The sequence below is a fragment of the Neolamprologus multifasciatus genome, chromosome 11, assembly GCF_963576455.1.
Source record: "Neolamprologus multifasciatus chromosome 11, fNeoMul1.2, whole genome shotgun sequence".
NCBI classification, from domain to species: domain Eukaryota; kingdom Metazoa; phylum Chordata; class Actinopteri; order Cichliformes; family Cichlidae; genus Neolamprologus; species Neolamprologus multifasciatus.
Genome location: NC_140449.1, coordinates 25,574,964 through 25,596,533, shown reverse-complemented (window position 1 = coordinate 25,596,533; position 21,570 = coordinate 25,574,964). Strand labels below are relative to the sequence as shown.

General features: G+C 40.0%; 1 long non-coding RNA gene and 1 pseudogene across 2 annotated transcripts; both read right to left on the bottom strand.

The window, feature by feature from the left end:
- Positions 1-204: 204 nt before the first annotated feature.
- On the bottom strand, positions 205-2,010 carry LOC146508612 (uncharacterized; annotated as a pseudogene). Its single transcript, XR_014877006.1, has 3 exons — positions 1,882-2,010; positions 1,709-1,767; positions 205-1,576 (listed from the first exon to the last, which is right to left on the bottom strand). The product of XR_014877006.1 is annotated as an uncharacterized LOC146508612 (transcript).
- Positions 2,011-9,989: 7,979 nt separating this feature from the next.
- LOC146508611 (uncharacterized) lies at positions 9,990-20,845 on the bottom strand. The gene is made up of 3 exons (XR_014877007.1): positions 19,948-20,845; positions 19,606-19,722; positions 9,990-11,495 (listed from the first exon to the last, which is right to left on the bottom strand). It is a non-coding gene; the product is annotated as an uncharacterized LOC146508611 (long non-coding RNA).
- Positions 20,846-21,570: the final 725 nt, after the last annotated feature.

The window sequence follows — 21,570 nt, the reverse complement described above, 5'->3', positions numbered from 1 at the left end:
TTTTTGTTCCATCATCCCTCTTCACATTCAAGATTAGTGTGCATAACCCACTCTTAGACTCTTGAGTGATTTATGGGTCAGTGTACCATTTCACACAAACTTTCAGCAAAGACAGACAAGTCTGTAATGTGCCACTTGGATTACAGACACTTTAGTTGCAATTCCTGATAATGCTCTGCATTGGTAAAAAAAAAAAAAAAAAAAAAAAAAAGTAATTTTTTAAAATTTATTTAATAAAATGAGTGATACCAATTTGCACGGTCTGAATTATCTAATTGGAAACTCCAGACCAGTAGTGCAGCATGCCATCACTGAAATGCCAAGGCTATTTGAAAAAAAATTAGCATAGCCTCTACTAGTACTTGCAAACAACAGATTGTAAACAGATTATGAGATTTGTCAAAGGCTGACCCTCCATTAAGCAGCACCTGTGTACAACAATGTGAGCCAAAGGCTCTCTACCCATTGGAACCAACAGATGGCACTGTGGTAGCATCCAGGCCCCAGTGAGTCATTTAGAATAAGGAGGTGGGAGAGTGTTTACAAAAACAGAAAAAGCAGAGAATCATAACCATTATACAAATTTTATATTCAGTAGAGTGTGTGTAATATCACTCATTTTGGAGTTACACATGAAAAAACAATATAGGCGCTTGTACACAGATAAGTGTAGGAGGGACATCCCTCCCCTTTGTCTCCAGTGAAACTAAGATTGTAGACTCACTTCTCACCCCCACCCTGCACAAAAAGCCTGCCTGTTAACTTTAAAAAATTGTCACAGGAACACCATCTGACAAGACAGCAAAGCTATATGCCAGGGCCTTTAATGTCAGACCGTTTCATTTGAATAAGTCTAACGGGATCTGATTTCATGTCTCTCACACCACCAAGGGGGTTGGGGTACCTTGAACAAACTGTTTGGCATTGAGGACAGGAAATCTGTTTCTCCAACTACCAAACATAGGAGGACCCCAACTAGTCATTGCTGCTCCATTGACTTTCTTAACAAAGTGATTTGAACCAAGGACAGGCCCTTTTCTTCCGAGGCCATGTACAGTTTGAGCTCTCTGGTAAGCACCATGACCCCAGCTTTGGGGCAGGGGGAGTGCATGGTGAAAAATGCCCTGTCTATTTGGGACGGACTCATAAACAACAAGGTCATGTTCACTATAGACAACCAAGTGACCTTGAGGATCCCTATTCACAAGGTCAAACTGGCTAGGGGCATCAGCTCGTGTTGGCAGGGCAACACGCTTGACCCCTTTAAAACTGGAACCGCGGTTACTGACCGACTGTCCTCTGGGAAAGCCGTGCACTGGCTTTGTTGCGTATTCACTTTGAACTGGTCCGTAAGTGCCGTGGGTCATTAGAAATCTGTCAGATGTTCCTAGGTTAGCTTGTCTATGCCTTACGTTATGAAAAGTTGGCCGATTTTGTTGAGGGGTGGCCATGTTTGGTACAGTCTCAAACCATTCATGATCGTAAGGGTGAGGGGGGATTCCATGGTGAGCTGGTTCAGAGAAGTCAGGGGCTCCATGTACTCCAGGATAATCCAAACCCAAGGCAGCTGCACGGGCTACAGCACCAACAAACAAAGACAAAACAAACCTGTTTGCCGGTTCATTGTTGTGAAATGTCAAATATACCCACTAATTGGTAATGATATATATTTTTAAAGTAGCAGCATCCATTGAAGTGCACTACATACCTCTTGCTGTTTTAGCACAATATGCACCACCAGCTGACACAGAGTGGAGCACAACAGTGCTAGAAAAAAACAAAACACACACACAAAAAATAAATAAATTAGTAAGCCAAATAGCACAGCACTGAGCAGCTGTAATTGTTTTTTAACCACAGAAAACCTTAAGCTTTAAATACCTGAGAAAACCCACGAGAAGAAAACTCATTCCTGCAGTTATTTCAGCATAAACTTCATGACAGCACAATTACTGAAACACTTGCCACTTGACTTCTTTTGTAGCCACTCGGACTGCCTAAAGCCTCGCCCTGGCTTGATTTGCTAATTACAGACAGCTGGTTGTCATAGAGACCAAAACTCAGCCACTGAATCTAGTCAGCCACTGGCAAATTGCTTCATTATAGAAAATTAGTTAAAATGCTTGCTTGCAGCAGAACTCTACAAAACAAGACATTTGGATTTTTTTACATTTAAGGAAAGAGAAACACACATTTAAAAAAGGAGTGTGGGTCAAACTGACACCACAGCTGGTACAATTCTATTCACACACACAGTAGAAGAAGTTTGGATTGGAATAAAATCCGTTGTTGTGTAAGTTTGACTGTTTTTGCAAGCCCAGTATGCTAATTATAGCATAACCTTGGAACTTAATATTATCTGAACAGTAGCTAACTAAAACTTCTAATTCACTGGACCTAAAAGAATGATAATTAAATACAATGTCTGCAAGATCACTGTACCACCACTGATTAAGAATGATCTCATTAAACTTGACCTCGTTCATTAAAAGGTTCAGAAAACATCGACGGCACAAAGACGTTTACATACAACAGTAACAGTTCTTAATCTATTAATCATGCTTTAAAATAAGCACAATTAACTGTTTTATTTTAGAGAAGAAAGCGCAGAGGGTGGATTCTTGCTGCTTGATATGTCTGAGGTGGCAATGAAGCAGCTGAGAGCGGTGGAAGCATTTAATAATTCACCCAAATTATTTCTGTCAGGACTGACAAGCTAAACAGGGCCTTGATTTAATTCTGTAATTGCACGTTCACCTTTACCCTGAACCCATACTTTGGTAATTAATAGGACCGAGCTTTATTTGAAGTGTGGCATGGCAAGTAATGGAATTCAAATTGCAGGTGATGTGAAACCAAAGATGTGAATGCCCGCTTGGCCAAGGAGCTTGTGTTATTTCCTCCACCACGGTGTCACCCGGAGGAGAACAGTGCCAAAAAGTGGCACAAACCTTCAATCAACCTCCAGACCTAATCCTCTGCTCCTGCATTTGGAATGCCATCTGTCTTGTGTTAAGTATGGGCTAGAGTGGTCTTGAACTTTGCTGTCTGACTTTTGGATTTCTGTAGCGCTCACAGACCACATACACACTGTGGTGTTGGTGTCTTACCATCAGCAAAGTGACTGCATTGGCCTTGTGTTGGCTGACACTTTTGGGGACTTTAAATACTTATATGTAGAGAAAAAGGTTGGCTTGCCTGACTCACAACCTCCGGAGGCAGGTGACAGTATTCAAGGCTAGCAAAAGATGTTCAGTGCTCTACCTCTCAGCCTTAGGGTGATGGTGAGCCCTCTTGCTTGGCTCCCATCGCCTCCATTGGGCCTAATTTGTAAGAATCTGGAAGTCTGCAGTGCACCTCAATAACACAATGTTTCAGTAATGGTAGTGTCAACCAAATGGTGGCAATTAGACTCATGATGAAGCCACTCACTTTATTTATTTATTTTTTCATTTATATTTGTGGGGGTAATTTTCTAAACTCGTGTAAATATGTATCAGAATCAATTAGGCCTAATAATATACAGTCCTTAGAGGATTCACATCAAAGCACATAAGCACACAATCCAATTAAGAGTGTTTACTGTTTAGATTGAAATGCTCACTGTTCCGCTCTTAAACCCAATCCGCATATCAGCAAACAGTATTTGCCAGGGTGTATATTCCAGTGGTCGTGAGTAGGCGTATACGTGTGTGTGTGTGTGTGTTGGCATGTTCGCATGTACAAGTTGAGAGAGAGATAAATAGTGAGAATATATGCAGCCTTGTAATCTTTAATATGGTTTTTAAGCATTTGTTTGTTTATATCTCAAAGAATTCAACCTCGAATCTGAAGTTGGAGACCACATGAGAACCGGTAGTCGGGAATTACATTTCATTATAATGTGTTAGCGTTACACTGAAAATTCTTGCAGATAAAAACAGCTGAAGGCAGTGTACATGCATTAATATCAAAGTGTTTTTTGTTATTTCTAACAAAAAAGGTATAAATCCCTTTTAAATGGACATTTACATATGTATGTTGCAGGTGATTAGCCAGCGGAGTAAGGAAGAAGCGGCACGCTATTTAAGCTTGAGGGTGTAAGATGGCATGCTAAAACACAGATGTACACATATTGTCTGAGAGAAATTATATAAGTTTGAATGTTATAAAGGCTCGAGGTGAGAACTGCAGCCTAAAATAGTGTGATCGAGGCAGCTACTTCTTTTGTTACAGAAACTTCATGTTCCAGATGGATGCACTCGATCAACCTTTATGTAAATTTACATGAGCCTTTGTTAGAAAAGTAAACTGGTATTTATTAACACAGTAACTGTTTTAATGAATTCCTGGCTTCTCCTCCTTCCCGTACTCTTTTCTTGCTGCCTCCTCATTCGTTTTCTCACTACTGTGGACAACTGTCAATACTGAACTCTTTGAGCTCTAGGGTTCAGGCTGCCTCTGAAACACGAATAGCAATCAGCAGAGGGAGCGAGGGAAAGAAGAGGAGGGACACACACACACGCATGCACACACAGAGACCGACAGTTTTCTCAAAAAAGTAATGGTCAAAATATACACTGCTGAGAGAGGCAACCACAGAAATGGCAGAGTATACAAGAGGAAGCAAGCCATTAGTTTCTACGTTACTAAATTAGCAAGCCTTCCAATCCATCTCCTGTTCATACAACATTCATTATAGAGACTTGCCTTCACCACGCATGCTGAGCCTGCGATTTGATTAATTTTGGCTTTTTCGGGGCCTGGCTTTTTTCATCTTTTAACTAACTGAACATTGACTGTTGCATGCAATCTGTGCCTCTCTTCAGGCTTTCTAAAATGAGAAAAATGCAACGAGAAGATGCTGTAAGGCCTAAAGTAAAAATACTAATGACACCACTACCATGGCGCCTTTAAATTATACACCAATTACAAAAATGGGAGCACTCAGCAAATATTGCTTGTGATTTTCCAAACAAACTTGCGGCTGATTTCAGCATGCATATGGTGGTTTGTATTGGGGATAGTCACCTGTCAGTCTTTATTTCACTGCTGTGGATTCTACTTGGCATAGTCTTGTCCTAAACTATCCCACTATGATGGCCGCAGTGTCCGGCAATAATTAGTTACAGTATTCCTGGTTCTAAACAGGCCAACCAACGCTTGGTTTTCAGGTTAAACAGAGTAAAACAGTAAGGATGAATCCACGGTTCTCACTCTCCAAACAAGCTAAACACATCCAAGATGCAACATCAACATTCTACTGTTCATGAACAGGACACGAACATAATTAATAACTCATTAGTCGTGATGACTGCAATGCAGAAATACTTTTAATTCAGAAAAATTGCTGAGATTTTACATTAAATGATTAATGCTTCTGTTGCACAAAATCATATATCAATGCAGTCTTGCAATTCCATGCCTTCCCGGTTTATAGTACATTTATTGGACCTTTAACTAAGCTCACTTGGTATGCTAGTTTACACATATAAATATACATGTCTCGATCCCTGAATAACTAACGCAGCCTATAAACTGTAGGGGAATCCAGGTCTATATAATGAAATTATTAAAACTGTTCTGTTTTCTTATTCTCGCTGTAACCACCATAAGCCATTTTGTCCATGTGTTTGTGGGAGATGACAGATGGTGACAAGTATTTCTCTTGCTGAAAAATACCCACCAGTGAAAGAAGCTCATATAAATGTACAAAGAGTTGGTCATAATACTGTCACTGAATGCATTAGCAGCCAACTGAGGGTGCCAGAGATATACACTTACTTACTTACTTACTTTCTGTGAAAATCTGGGGTTGAATATGTTGTTTTGTTCTGCAGAAGCAGCTATGAAATCCTGAGAGGCAGCCAGCGGGAAAGAAGTTACTTGACCTGGTTCAGCTTCAAGCACTTCATAATTGTGACAGCATGTGAATCAGCTGAATGACTGCGGGTGTAAAGCCTGCTGTTAGCGCCAGCGCTGCACACTGCACAACTGGATGTGTCCTGCAGTCATAGATATTCTGCTGGTGCGGTTGGTGGTAAAGGCTTTTAGAGTGGAGTTGCACTAAGTAGAACTGTGATGGTTGGAGAAGGAGATGGGGAAGGGAAAAATAAGCCTAGAAAGGAAAGGGGACAACTGAAAAAGACAAAGAGCTCTTGGGCTGTGATAGCCAGTGTTGGGACTAACGCGTTATTAAGTAACGCGTTACAGTAACTACGTTATTATTGTGGTAACGCGCACGGTAACTAGTTATTATGCCAAAACCAGGAACGCGTTACTCGTTACTGGGATTTAGATAGGCTCGTTATTCGTTACTTCGTGTGGTGGCTATCGCGGAGCTTCCACAGATTCAATAACATTAGCAAGTGGTGGAAGCCAGCAGGTGGATGAAGGAAAAGGGAGGCAAGAGGAGAGACCCGAAGCGGCCGCTGGTCCGAGAGTGTCAGGTGAACTGAACTTCAGTTAAGAAGTTATAACCTGCAGTCCATCTGGGTCAGATATAAACCAAGTTTAGGTGGAGTTTATTTTCGTTATGCTGACTTTTTCGTACTGCGTGCTAGCTAGCATGACGGAGTTTCTATACAGCTGGGTGGGTGCTATGTTACTGATGTTGAACTTTATTTTGTTCATAAGGTTAATTATTAGAGTTGCCAACCGTCCTGTAAAAAACGGAATTCGTATTCAGAGAAAATATCACGCGTTTTGTATTGAGCTGAAAAGGAACACAGTTTGTCCCGGACTTCAGCTACAATGTAAAAGACACAAAGTTGGAGTTATTCTGTGTCTTTGCTGCACAGCTGCCCCTTCTTCTCTCATCCTCTCACCCTCCCTCTCCTGTTTCTACTTCAATCATGAAACTGATCAATGATCAGCTTTTCTCTCTTGTTTATTTATCGCCCACTTTGCGCCAGAAAGAGGAAACCAGCGGATGTCACGGTAAACAACAGCAGCACTTTTAAGCTTGATCAGCTGTTGTTAGAATTTATTTAATATTAATTAAGTATCAGCTGATGTTTGCTGGAGCCACAGCTGTAAACCTACTGGTCATGATATCGGTTTGAATATGTGGTGAGAGGGAAACATGAAGATGAAACCAGGAGATGACAGCTGGTAACTGTGCAGGGGCGGGTCTAGCAAAGTGTTGCCAGGGTTCCATGTAGGGCATTAAAAGGGAAAGGGGGGCACAAGGAAATACTTTTCTTATTCTCATTTAAAATGTCTCACTTTTAAAAAAATAATTATCTGAGTCTTACAACAAACGATTGATAGATTGATGCATATATACCATCAGAACAGTGTACATCACTGTCACAACAGTGTTTATTTTCATTCAAAGGCTTTATGATTTTTCCTATAATGGTGGGCTGGTCTCTAGTCAAAATGCCCGGGACGATTTTTTTTGTCCCAGTCCAGCCCTGTATGCAGCTCATCTGCAGTCTGGTGTTGCCTACATCTTCCTATTCAGAAGGCAGAATTTCCGAGTTCTGAGTACAATCGAAAGCACCACGACTGCAGTTTTTGTTTGTTTGTGTTGGATGTAAAAAGCAGGCTAGGATAGAATCAGGTGTGGGATTTCTCTCATGGAAATGTGCACATTATTTTTTCCTTTCTATTGGCAGGTGGCACAGTGCACTTGTGGCAAGTAAGCAAGCTAGAAGACTGGCAATCTTGCTGGGTATCCAGTTACGGAAGCAACACATTAACAAGAGAATTCTGAGTAAAACAAAAGTTACTTTCCCTAGTAACTAGTTACTCTGAAAGTAACGAGTAACTTGAAGTAACTGAGTTACTTTTGATAGAAGTAACTAGTAATGTAACTAAGTTACTAATTTAAAGTAACTTACCCAACACTGGTGATAGCTGATATACACGATTACTTCCATGCCATGATCATGTTTATCTCTGATTTATTGAAAACCAGATAACCTGTTTCTATGACAAAGAAAGGCTTCAGAAGGTTTGGAGGGGGGGGTTCTGCCTTGATAAAAGTGGAGTAATTGTAAGTCAAGGTCATGCCCTCCCTGTACTGTTTCCTTTTTGGCTTGCAGACAAGGAGTGTGCCTTTAATGAATGAGTGGATAGTCATCTGGACAGTAATTGGCCTATGCCTCATTATTGAGAGGTGGGCAGCTGCTGTAGAGGACAGCACATTGACTGTATTGACCAAGACATAAACATCACAAATAAATCTTATAACACTCACTTTCTGCTATTCATTCATACCCTCTGTCTTCTTATGATGGCACCTCACCTTCTCTGAAACTGCAGGGAAAAATATTATTAATAACAAGCTTCACTGATTCACTTATTATACAAAATTAAATGTTTTCAGCAGAGCTTCTCTCTGTAGGAATCAGGATCTGATTTAACATGTCTTTGGAGGACTTGCCTAACGCTGTTGCCATTGTTGCCTAATATTCAAATTCTCCACTTTCAGTCGCAGCGTCAGTGCCTGTTTTTTACAGAGCTGCTGTGTGGCAGGAAAAGACGCTGCGATGATGGCGGGTGGAGAAGGGTGGAGGGACTTTTCAGTCGTACTCCATATGTTGTGTCATTTGGGGGCTTGCTGGTGTCTGTGTATGCTTGGCAAGTCTTGGCTCCTTTTCTCTGTTCATGGTGTCTGTGCACCCGTCTCTGTCATCACCCACCTGCCCCTCTGCCTCTGGACCTGGCACAGCACAATGTCTCACCTCCTCGACAACATGAACATAAAATGAAATGAAAAGCAAACTCAATTGAACTTGCCCACAAAATTATAAATGCAGTACATCCACAATGCATATCAGCAGGATCACACTCAATTTGTTAGTATTTTAGTTACAACACCTCTGTGTACTTACTAGTATTGCACATGAATTTCTAGAGGGCTGTGTTGTCTAACATTGAAATCAGCAAGTTTAGCAAATACAGGGAATGACCATTGCAGCATTTACAGTGTTTGTCATGTCAGCTGCGGCATTTTTCAAACATTTACAATTTGTGAAACCACTGACTGCATATCAATGAAAATTACAAATGACTTAAAGACAACATGGCACGAAATTTAAAAACAAAAAACAAAAAAGAAAAAAACATAAATGCGAAACAAGTGCAAAAAATTGCAATTGTAAAAAAATTAAGTAGCAAACCAAACTTGTTAATCTATTTATTATAACGTATAAATTCATAAAAAGAACATTTGAAATGCTTACCATTTGTTCCACAAGAGTTTTATATAAACAAAGACATTTTCTCTATGCTATGAAAGGATTCCATACTCAACTTTTGACCATTTCAAGTGCAACATCTGCACTCACTCTGAATATATACATCCAAAACAGCAAGTGCAAGTATGTAAGTCCATAATTAGATACACTAATTATGCACTTAGGTCACATGATGTTACCCACTGGTTAGCGAGGTCCCATCCCCTTACATCAGGGGTGGGCAACTCCAGGCCTCGAGGGCCGGTGTCCCTGCAGGTTTTAGATGTGTCCTTGAACCAACACAGCTGATTTAAATGGCTAAATTAGCTCCTCAACATGTCCTGAAGTTCTCCAGAGGCCTGGTAACGAACTAATCATGTGATTCAGGTGTGTTGACCCAAGGTGAGATCTAAAACCTGCAGGACACCGGCCCTCGAGGCCTGGAATTGCCCACCCCTGCCTTACATGGTAGACCTGCAGTTTTATAAGGAGCACTTCCTAGATTCAAACTGATGCTCCTCCACATAGACTGCTATACTGTTGTGTGTTGTTTATATAATTTTGATTTGTAGTGTTTACTGAGGTCTTCGGTGAAGAGAGCCGATAGACATTTTCAATAGACGTCTACTGACTAGTTTAACGTTTTAGACTTGAAAGCTGTGTCCATCTTTAACATACAGTCTATTACTCTAGTATGTTTATCGATTTTCTGATGCTTGCTTCTTCTTTAACAACCCCCGCCCCCTCCCAACTACCAGACACCACCTAAAATTATTTATCAGTTCAGTTATAGTTCAGACATCTTCATTCATTTTTTGTACTATGTGACTAGTCTAATTTTATTGCAGCAGTGTGCTCACCATCCCCTATGGTGCATTAAGCAGATCTGTCTACCATCTGGAAGCCAACCCGCTAAACTTTTCATAGGAAGTTCCGTCCTCCACGCTGTAGGCTCCTGCACAGCAGTCAACAGCCATTTGGTTGTGCTGAATAACACAGATTTTGAGATTTTAATTGGCCAGCATCCTTGTGGTGAAGGGAGACAGTACTGCAAATACAGCGGAAATCGACTCCAAGAACAAGCACAGCTTCATGGGGGCAATGCCTTATCTGCTGTCAGGAAATGTCAGTGCTGCTGTAAGACCTTTACTAAAAGACACTCTAATGGACTCATGTTTTTAAAAACTTAACACAAAAATAGATGAAATCATCATCTGTTTCTTTCTTTCTGCTTCAGACTGACAGGTAAACCGAGACGTTGCAGCAATCTTATATGTTGTGCGATTGTATGGACATTATAAATCAATAGTCTGTCAGCGTAGGTTCTCAGTCATCCAGGTCATTTTATATAAATGGCTTATACATTTGACTTTTGCTGCCTTTGATTTCCAGCATAGCAGAGTTCAGCTTCACCCCCACCTTGGTATAATGTCTACTGGCATAAGAATGAGGAGCTCCCCTCCAGGCATGGCAGCACGTGCAAGGTCAACCACAATGTGTGTGTAACATGATCTGTTTATGGAGTCTGCCACTGAGGTCAACCAAACAAAGGAATATTTAATTCCCTCATGCTATGGAGATGCAAAGGCCTTATAAATCAAAAATGTTGGATGTTCTGGATTATGTTGAACGACAACAGCCAGTCATATTAAATTAAATAAGAGGGGCTGGTCAAGTGAATGCACATTTTGATATTGGTCATGTTTATTCTCATATTGTATTTTAGTGAGGCCTTTAATTGACACATTTTTCATTACCATATCCAAAGTTGAAGTTACACCTTTGTCTGTCAAGCACATTTCATCCATAGTGTCACAGTTTGACACAAGCCAGATTATTTTGGATTTAATGTTGGTTTTGGATATTTGTCACTTGCTGTGTCCTTAATTATCTTCCATCATGTTGTTTTCCTTTAGATCTTTTAATGGCATTATATCCATCCATCAATCCCTCCGTCCATCCGTCCATCCATCCATTTTCTTCTGTTTATTTAGGGCCGGTTGCGGGGGCAGCAGCCCAAGCAGAGAAGCCCAGATCTCCCTCTCCTTAGCCACGTCCTCTAGCTTATCTGGGGGAACACCAAGGTGTTCCCAGGCTAGCTTAGAGACATAGTTCTCCAGCCTGTTCTGGGTCTGACCCGGGGTCTCCTCTGGTGAGACATGCCCAGAACACCCAGGAAGCACCCAGGAGGCATCCTTGTCACACCCACCACAACTGGCTCCCTTTGATGTAGAGGAGTCACGGGTCTACTCTGAGCCCCTCCCGGATGGCCAAAGTCCTCACCCCGTCGCTAAGGGAGAGGAAAGCTGGGAGGGAGGGAGAGGAAAGCTGGGAGGGAGGGAGAGGGCACCCATCAGAGAAAGCTCATCATATACTAGTGCATGATTTTATTATAAGGCTGTTGCTTATCCTGCTCTAATAATGAGACAAAAGGCCAATCCCCAGTTAGGTGGCAGAACACTGGGAACCAATCAGCAGACAAGATTGCGCTTCAGGTGGGACCAGATAATTAAAGCCTGCACAAGAAAAAGACAGGTAAGGAAGCATGAGGTAGACACCAGAGCTGGAGTTATGCTGTTACCCGCTATTGCTGCCTTGCTGTGTTTAAAACCTTCAGATAAAAAAAGAGCTAGTTGCTATGTATAACAATAAAAAATTAACTAATCTAAAATGAAAAATGTCTAAAATGAATAAATAAATAAATAAAAATAATAAAATAAATAATAATACAAACATTGCCTTATTTCAAGTTCACCAATCAAACTATTGGCAAAAATACTAAAACATACTGAAACAACGACTAATGCAAAACAATGGGTATTACAAATAATATGAGGCTGTTGTTGTGGTAAATGACAAAAATGACAAATAAGAAAGTCAGAAACTTGCCTAGTTGCCCTGCACTAGCTTGCATTTGTAGAAATAAATGAAAGAAAGAGAAAAAAGCATCAGACAAAGACAGGAGACTTTGATTGCTAAGTGAACATTGCATGATGCTGTAGAGTGGAGCCTAATCACAGCTGCCACTTTAGCAGCCACTGTATGATAAAAGCATTTCAAATTACCCCTGAATACAAAAAAAAAAAAAATCAATCACCTTTCATCATTCAGCAGTACTGCAAACTGTACAACTCTATTCTGTTCAGCAAAAAAAGTAATAGGTAGTTATAACTGACTGAGAATGAAAAGTTATCCCTCCCTGCAGCCCATCAAAAGAATTTCTCCAGGTGGGTTTTAATGACTCAAAGTTTTTCAAGCTCTACTTTTTCCTAAATTGCCTCAAATGTTGCCTTTTCAACAAATAATTAATTTATTTGAAATTGATCTATTTTTTTATTTTTACATTTTTTTATTTTATTTTGCAGTACTGTAACAAATCACCAACACTCTCTCCATCCACACCAACCTGCCTGTCTTCATCACCTCTTTTGTGCATTGTTCATTGATTGACCCCAGGTTCTTAAAATCCCACCTTCATTATCTCCACACCATTACACCTGTCTCTGCATTCAGACACATATTCTGTCTTGCTTCTACTAGCTTTCATTCCTCTTCTCTCCAGCTCATACCTCCATGCTTCCAGGCTCTCATCCACCTGCTGCCAAATCTCACTACAGAACACAATGTCGTCTGCAAACATCATCACACATAGAAACTCCTGCCTGGTCTCATCTTTCAACCTATCCCTCACAGATTGCAAATAAAAAAGGGCTCAGAGATGATCCTTGATGTAATTCAACCCCCACCTTGAACCCATCTGTCACTCCTGCTGCATACATCATGTCCTGCACCACTCTCACATACTTCTCTGCCACACCTGACTTTCTCAAGCAGTACCACAGTGCCAGTCCTGGCAAACCAACATATGCTTTCTTTAGAGCGCTAGTGCAGCTGTAATTCTCCATCAGCACTCTCAAAGTAAGCATTGCATCTGTATTGCTCTTTTTCAGCATGAAAAATACTGCCATACTGCTGCTCACCAATAGTCACCTCTCTTTGTAACCTAGCTTCAACAACTATTTCTTACATCTTGATCTCTTGGCTTGTCAGGACGAACCCTCTCTAGTTGCTACAGCTTTGCAGATAGCAATTGTTCTTGAAAATCAGTAATATAACCCTTCCCCATTCCTCAAGTAGCCTCTCACATAAATGTCTGTTGCCCTCTCTCCTAGACAGATAAGATACCTTTATTAGTCCCACAAGGGGAAATTTCATGTTAAGGCTGCTGACCTATTGCATGCAATGGCGGCGCCATCTTACCCTCCGGCCATACATACATTACACAAAAATATCACATGGGGAAGACAGGTCAGAGAGGTATAACAATGGAAAATGCACCACATGAGGAAAGATAAGGAGAAAAAAAAAAGCAGTCCCCCCAGACTGAGCTCCAATAGGGAGATCAGTTTGAGAACAGAAAAAAACTAAGTGTTTAAGGCGTTTGAAGGGGGGAGGGGGGATGAGTGTACACCTGCACACTCATCTGCATGGATATATATATATATATATATATATATATATATATATATATATATATATATATCATAATAATCTGACAATACTATAATAATGGCCATATTATATTTAGATTACCACAGTGAGATGATTTTAGTCTCATGAACAACATTAGCTAATTGTTATTTACTAACTACTCTTGACATAACTGTTCGGTACAGAAATGAAGCCCAACAATCATGTTTTACAGTCCTGTGGTCTCAGCCTCAGATACTCAACTAATCAAAGTGATGTCATGACAAAAATGAGTGACCAACAAAATATTTTTCTCCTTCATTTCTGTCAAACAAAGCTGTATGTAACGTTTCTCACGGTTAGTATCATGGTTGCTAGGCAACCTGAACAGCGCGACAAAGGCTAGACCGTCCCATTTCACAAGCCTCTCACTTCCGCACTTCTCGTACTTATAGTACGCATTGTATGTAGTACGCGTACTTCAAGCGTGCAGACCCTGAATTGGGACACAGCCATAGACTACACACCTTCCTGGCAATTTAACTCACTGCTTCAGCTGTACTTTCCCAGTCATCTGGCAACACTTCCCTACCACCTGGAGCCTATCTCAACCCCTACCAACTTCTACTATTTAATCTTTGCCTCTGCCTTCGCTTGAATAAACTTTTGATTTCCTGAGTTAACCTGTGAACGAGGATCTGATGCTACCGAACTACATTCTTTTTGCAGTCTCCTATCTTTTTCACATTGCGCCTTCTGCATAAGATGTAGTCTACCTGTGTGCACCCTTTCCCACTCATGAGGCAGTCTATACTGAGGAATGCTCAAGGCTGCTACCAACTACCAACCATGAGTCAGATTTACTAACGCTTTGCATGTTACTAAATCACATGACTTACAGTCCTGCACTTGAGCCTGTCAGTTACTAAAGTCTGTTTCCATTATAATGACTCTCTCTGCCAGGCTGCCTCCGTATGCCTTAATTCAACATACACGTAATGACTTATATTTATTTGCTTTTCTGATTACAATTGACAAATTGAACTTTCCTGTTAGGAAATTAACTGAAGCGAAATATCATGTCTTAATTGGCTCTTGGCATAATGGGCGTTTCATATTGAAATGAACTGACTGTGCCTGTGTTTAAAAAATAGCACGACTTTTATAAAACACCCGCAAATCTAACCACAAGCTGTCAGCACTATTTTGGGATTGCACTCACATACAAAATCTGGCTCCATCTGTGCTTCAGTGCAAATAAAATGGTGTCCCACTTGTGCTGTCACTCACATGTGTGGGGAGGTGACCTCAACAAAGATGCCTAGCCTCTCAGCACCTTGAGGCACTCTGCCTCTCTAAGGAAGGGATAAAACGTTCAAACTCAAACACTCTTCCTGGTTTTCCCAGGTAAACAAATCAAGTTTAAAAACTCAGTTTAACAGGTTGAAATGAATAGCAAATGGACAGGTCCTTATGTAGCACTTTCTACTCAATTTGAGTCCTCAAAGTGCTTTCTTACATCAAATCTTACTCAATCACTCAAAACCTTGTTTATACAAGTAATTTTCTTTTCTATGCCTAACATTCACACTCCAGTAGCTGCACTAGAGACAACTCAGGCTTCAGTTAGGATACGTCAACATGGTCTACCTAGATATCAGTCCAAAATCACCATCAAACAAAGCAAAGCATCAGCAAGGAATGCAACACATTATTGCGGGGTCTTTATCTCACAATATAAAGTGTATTGAGGCAAGTATTGTGATTTGGTGCTATATAAATAAAACCGGATTGAACTGACAAAAAGGATTTTACAAAAACACTCTGAAAACTTAGTTAATACACAACAACTCTTTTGCAACCACAGTGAATAGCAAAGCCAAGAGAGGCTGAGGTGTGATTAGACAGCAGAGCTAAGGCTACATTCATTCAGTCCACTCAGTGAGAATTCCTCACCCCATTTTCATGCCACATTATGATAAAAACAGGGTATCACCAAAGTCATTACAAAACTCTATTCAATTCTTGAAGTCAGCATTGCAGACACCGGTCACACTCATTAATGGTCATATAATTTCACTGAACTTCTTGTTCAAATAAGATGTTGCGATATGGTAGTCTGGGCTAAAGTGCTGAACTGATGATCCGACAGAATAACTGCCAGTGCCAGCTGAGTGGCTAAGTAAATATTCTTTTTAAAATTGGTGTGAAAAATTATTCCGTTTACTTCTTTGCAGAATTTCAGTCCTCATTCGTCCTTCAAAGTGATAAGCTGTCATTGGAGATTTTGCAGTTTTGATGTTCCTATTCTGGGTTACAGACTGAGTATAACAGCATGCCACTCTTCACTTCAAGATGCTGTGTGCCTTTGTGTTTCATTAACAAGTGAATAACAAACTCCAAACAAACAATTCAAACAACTGTGCATCTCGTCGCCTAGAGATTTCATCAGAGGAATGATGGAAAGGTGTTTAGCACAAAGAAATTAGTATGCAAACACAGGAGTATGCGTACGTGTGCACGCGTGTCTGTTGCAAGCCGACTGGGGAAGGGAGAACCAGTGACATTCAGTAGCTTTGAGCAGAACTAATGCCTAATATTCCGGCTGCTTTTTTAAGCTGAAGAGCGGAGTTCCCTAGAGATGGCTGTGATGTGCTCTGATTCACAATGGCAATACCTGCACTTTCACATCAAGGTAAGTATGAGAAGTATTGATCTGAGAAGGAATCAATCCCACTCATAAAGTCTGTTAGTGTATTATTCATCAGTTCATCTGTCAGTCAGTTTATCCAGCCACATATCCGGTTATCAAAGGGTTTTCCCTGTCACAAATTGAAATCGTCTTTAATTTTTCATTTGCTGCTTCCTTTCTTGCATGGTGACCCCACTGATCAAGCAGGTGTAACACAGGGGTGTGATAACCTTTGCAGAGTTCTTGTTTCTCCATTGTTAGGCAAAGCTGCACCCTTCATGAGCTTACCATGTAGAAAAAGGCAAGCAGCTCCAAGATAATGATGATGAAAAACGGAAAAAAATACCTTTTTTGCAAAAGGGATAAAAAAACATTATTACTGTGCACTTAAATTGTCTGTATATGTAGGTTTTTAGATATCCGTGTTATATCCCGAAGATCTGACCTGACTGATCTTATTCATATAAACTGAAAAATAACTAGTAATACCTGCATTGCACTTAAAGTTGACAGACATTTGACATCTTTGTCTGGCATTTGACCTTCAAAAAAATTAGTAGCCTAAATTATTAGGAGAGTGCACTGGTGAAATCTGAAAAATAATTAATTCTTTATCGCCAACTTATCTGACACTAGAAAAAGTGTTATGATTCCGAAAACCCCTAATCCAACTACGTCAGTCCTCTGAAACACTAATATTATGCAAATGATATTTGACCTGGGTGTAATTAACATGCCACAGTGCATACATATTCATAAAGCCTTCATTGCTTAAAGGCGCAATAACTAAGATATTTAATGTCTGATCGAATAAAATGACCATAATGTATCTGCAGGGCTGGGGCTTTGCCAGCTGCTTATTTCTGGCTTTAAAACCTTATTTGTTTTGGAACAAAAACACCACTTCAGCTGCTCACATTTTCAGCTGTTCAGTGATGCTAGACTATGTCTGCTGCAAATGAATAAACGGCATAACAACTCAAATCATAATATTATTCATTAAAAGGAAATTTGTAGACTATTTGTCTCCCAGAATAATGACTTATTTTGTCATTATTAAAACAAATGAAAGGTTTCTATTAATATTACAAAACACAAATAAACAAACAGATGAAGTACGTATCAATAGGCTGTGATTTTTCCTATGTCACAGTGTATTGAGACTCAATGTACACCCACAGTTGAACATAAGCAGACTCGAAGAGAGATAAACAAACTCAAAAGAGGATTGTTGCTTATTGATGTAACACATTGTCACCTGCTGCACGCGGCGTAGCATTAGCAGAAGCAACTCTTTCACACGAGTGAATGCAAAGTAAAACATTGATTAGAAGCCAAGGCAGTTAGCAATCAAAAAGGAAATTACTTTTCCTGTGAATGATTTGCATATCAGGATCAATTAATGATGTGGTGTCTTAATTAACTCCCAACAGATGAGAAATGAATAATTGTGGATGAAACCTGATATATAGAGTCAAGCGCTTTAATAGGCATAGGTAGAGAAATGATGTGAAATTCAGTGTTGTTTAATCCAAGAAATATGACATTTTCCCCTCAATAAGGGGGCAGTTTTGAAATGACAAATACTGAAAATTATTATTAAATAATGCACTTTGGCAGTCCTAAATACCTGAAAACCATATCGTTTCAAGTTCAGAATTGAAAACTACAACAAAATTCAAGAAAGCTCCTTGAAATTTGGACCCTACTGTGAGGTGGGGATAGGGGTGGGGTGTTTGAATAGTTAAATCAGCGGTCCTCAACCTCTTTTGCGCCACAGACCGGTTTAATGTCAGACAATATTTCCTTTCCTTTAAGGCGTCGCCGCGGATAAATACAACAAAATCAAATGATACGACCAAGACAAAAACTGTGGTATTCTGTAAATATAATAATAAACGCAAATTCACTGTGTAATTGTCTAACTTTATTAGCAGCGTCCTCCTGAAATGCGCCAACAACATTGAGAGTAACATCCTCCTTTCGGCCCCTAATGCTCTATGGTCGCTATGGTAACGTGTAAACATTTCTTTCAAAATAAGACATGCAACTATAACACGGGAAAAGTCCCAGGGAAACAGAGTTAACAATAAAAACCCTGAAAACCATAAATTTCACACCCGAGCCTCAACTCTCTTGGACCGCTACCAAACGACTCACGGATCGGTACCGGTCCGTGGCCCAGGGGTTGGGGACCGCTGGGTTAGATCAGGATGAAAATTATGTGAATAATATGGTATGGTTAGTTCAGCTCAACTAAATTTCTATTACTGAATTTTATATAGCACCAAATTACAACAACAGCTGCCTAAATATGAGGATCTTTACCTTATGTTGTAAGGTAAAGATCCTACAATAATATAGAGAAAACCCCAACAGTCAGATGGGACATCAGAGGTCATCCAGTTCTTTAAGTCTTCAAGACATTCTTGCAGTTTAATTAACTAGTCTCTGTCATCTGGCTTCATGGACAGATAAAGCTGGGTGTCATCTGCATAGCAATGAAAATATATGCTATGCCTTCTAATAGATCCAAATCCAATTGGAATCCATTTTTGGGAGCTATAATTAACATAACCTAAAAACCAAATAAGGGAATAACTTTCAGAAGAATGGTGCTGCATCCCTAAAAAGACTTTAAGGATCCAAAGATGCACTAATCCTTTTTAGTCTATTAGGTCTAAATCTGCTTCAGTCTGTTGGAAGAGAAAGAGATGCTTCCATTGAAATACTGAAAATATATTATATGCTTTTTATGAACAACCAACCCTGTAAATAAGTAAGAAATAAACAAATGATTAAAAAGTATCCACGTTGCTGAATAAAATTTCCAAATGTTTAAATGTAAATATTTTAAACAGTTAAAAAGCCTTCGCTTTAAGGGCCATGAAATATATTTGAAAACAGCTGTATGTTTTACTCCGGCCCAACTACCTGATTTACCAAATGCTGTTGTTTTTTAGGTGAGAGCTCTGCCAGATTGTAACTTTGTTTTTTAAACTGATACCCTGTACTTTCATAACCGGACCACCCTAATCAGATAACGTACAAATATAAACCTCTTCTTACACATATATACACATCACACCTTACAATTTTGTGTATGCTGGCTGAAAATGAACATTACGCAGTGATTCCCCTGATTCTGTGACACCGAGGAGCCAGTCGCAGTGGTTATGTGTCCAGTGCTCATGTTGCCGAGCTGATGCTCCCCCAGCCAACCTGCTCACAGTGTGCTCTCCAGAGGAAGGCCTCCCATCGACACCGTGCACGTACCTTCATGATTTATGAGCCATCTGTCGCATCTGATGTTCCTGTCGCCTAAGACAGGATGTTCCCGGCTGGCATTCTGCACTGCTCTGCGTGGGCGCTGCCTGGGTGTGCCAAGGTCCGCTGTAATTAAATTACACCAAGTGAGAACAGAGTGGTCCCCATAATGCAGAAAAACCTTCAACACAGACACAGAGAAGGCATATCAAAAAATGTTAGCATGTGGTAGAATTATACTATACAGTGGGAGGGTTAAGTAAAAAAATCCTTTTATCTACTGAACATATTTAAGAAATGTAACTGAATCGCGACACAAAATGAAAAAAATGCAGATTAAAAAAACCTCACAATTGTGGTCCATGGTCCAGAGTTTTCAGTTTTGCTGGACTTTTACTACCAAGCTAACTTGTCCTCTAACAGCACAAGAGATACATTAGCATGCACAACATGGCACATAAAGAAACAGATTGGACACAAACCCTTGAGAAAAAACAAACACTGATACTGACTCCACTGCAACAGGAGCATTTCTAACCAGCTTTCTCAGCCTTTGTTGCTATCACTGCTCTCCTACTGTTTAACTGGTCACCAACAGCCAAAGCCATTTGTTGACCTGATTCAGACACGACTGAACTCCAATCAGCAATCAGCGCCAACAGCTGTACTGATTTGTTATGCTTCATTCCTGTCTTGTAACATCCCAGCATGTTGTTTTTTGTCATACTCACTGATGCTCTGTGTTTTGACCAGTTGTTTACCTGTCTTGTCGTCTTGTGTCATGTGCTGTGCCTTCCTGCCCTGCTTAATCTGGTCTGATCTATAACTTGATTGTGGCTGTACCTACATCAGCCTAATGACAATGTAAAACCCCATGTCCAGGTCTGATTGGTCTGGACTGCAGAGAGCCAGTTTAGCACCCGGACTACTTCACTACAGAGCCCTGCAAGTGCATAGCAACATAGTTTTGCATTACCTTGCTGAAACCAAGGTCCTCCATTGAAAAACACATGTTGCTCTGAAAACTGTGTACACTTTTGAGGGGAGTAATGAGGACTTCCAAAAATATGCTAGTTCCCTATACCAGGTGCACTAATGTGCCCCCGTACCATCGTGGATGCTGGTTTTGAAAGCCAGAGATTCCTTTCCTCTTGTGCCAGGACAACTTGGTGTCCATGATTACGAAAAAGAAATTCAGTTTTTCTTTTTTGTCTCAGACTCTTTATTTCTCACTTCACCTGCATCTATGTTAAAGATGATCTGTATTCACTTACACTCCAAAAAGTACCAAATGGCAAAAATCCTGAATACAAGTAATTAAATGTCATTTTCAATGTAAAATAAAGTGTTATATTTAATGGGATCTGGTCAAATAAAATATACTTGATTGGTATACATTAAATTCTTTTTTATTTATCTAGCACTCAGTCACTAGCTAAGAATCTTTTTTCTTTTGAGTGTATATTCTAGTTTGCTCAGTTTACTCATTAATATGTGAAGTCTAAATGGTAAATGGAGTAAAGCGAATAAAATAATTTTACCTCCAATTATTTTGTTTCTCCTTTAAAAAAAAATCTAAATGTTACTAAAATTAACCTGAATGGATTGTCTCTACACATTGCATTGTAAAATTAACAAAAATTGTTACAATTTTGGGATACATTGTATGAAAAAGGAGATTTCAAATGTACTTCTCAGCTTATACCATCTATTTTCTTTCTCTTTGTGTCTTTCTCCTTCTTCCTAATTCAACACATCGGATGACTGAGGAAATTACTCACTCTGTTAAACCAATGAGGTCTTACCACAGCCTCGCTCTCTGAGCGAGCCTGTCATTTCTGAAGCTGTTCTTTCTCTGCCATCTGTGGTCATTTCAGCGTCACGTTGATGCAGCCCTCCTCCACCTAGTTCACCTCAGTTTCATCAGAAGTGTTCATGGGTTCTTCCACTGAGCTCATCACATTCATCCAGATC